Below are 498 nucleotides of genomic sequence, written 5' to 3' on the forward strand. Positions count from 1 at the left end.
ATGAATTAGGACATATATATATATATATATATATATATATATATATATATATATATATATATATATATATATATATATATATATAGCATATTTCACGCAATCTCCTTCAAATTTTACATAACCTACTCATTGTCGGAATTTTTTTTCAATCTTTCATTTAACTCAAATCCTAAAGATCGTTTATTAGAGATCATAGTCCTGAATACTTAAATGATTCTACTTCATTAATCCTCTCTTATTCCAATATTTCATCTTCCAATGCATATTCCATTCCCTTCATCCTTGTCTTTCTTCTATTTATCTTGAGCCCAACTTCATGTGATATTGATGCATTCTGGTAAGCAGGTTTGCAAGTCCTGTGGTATACTGCTAATAAGGATAACGTCATCAGCATACTCTTGGTTGGCTAATTTCTTGTTACCTATGTAGTCTGATCCTTCTCAACCATCCCCAACTGTTCTATGCATTACAAAATCCACGGGGAGGATAAACAACATA

This window comes from Palaemon carinicauda, chromosome 20, assembly GCF_036898095.1.
Source record: "Palaemon carinicauda isolate YSFRI2023 chromosome 20, ASM3689809v2, whole genome shotgun sequence".
Lineage (NCBI taxonomy): Eukaryota > Metazoa > Arthropoda > Malacostraca > Decapoda > Palaemonidae > Palaemon > Palaemon carinicauda.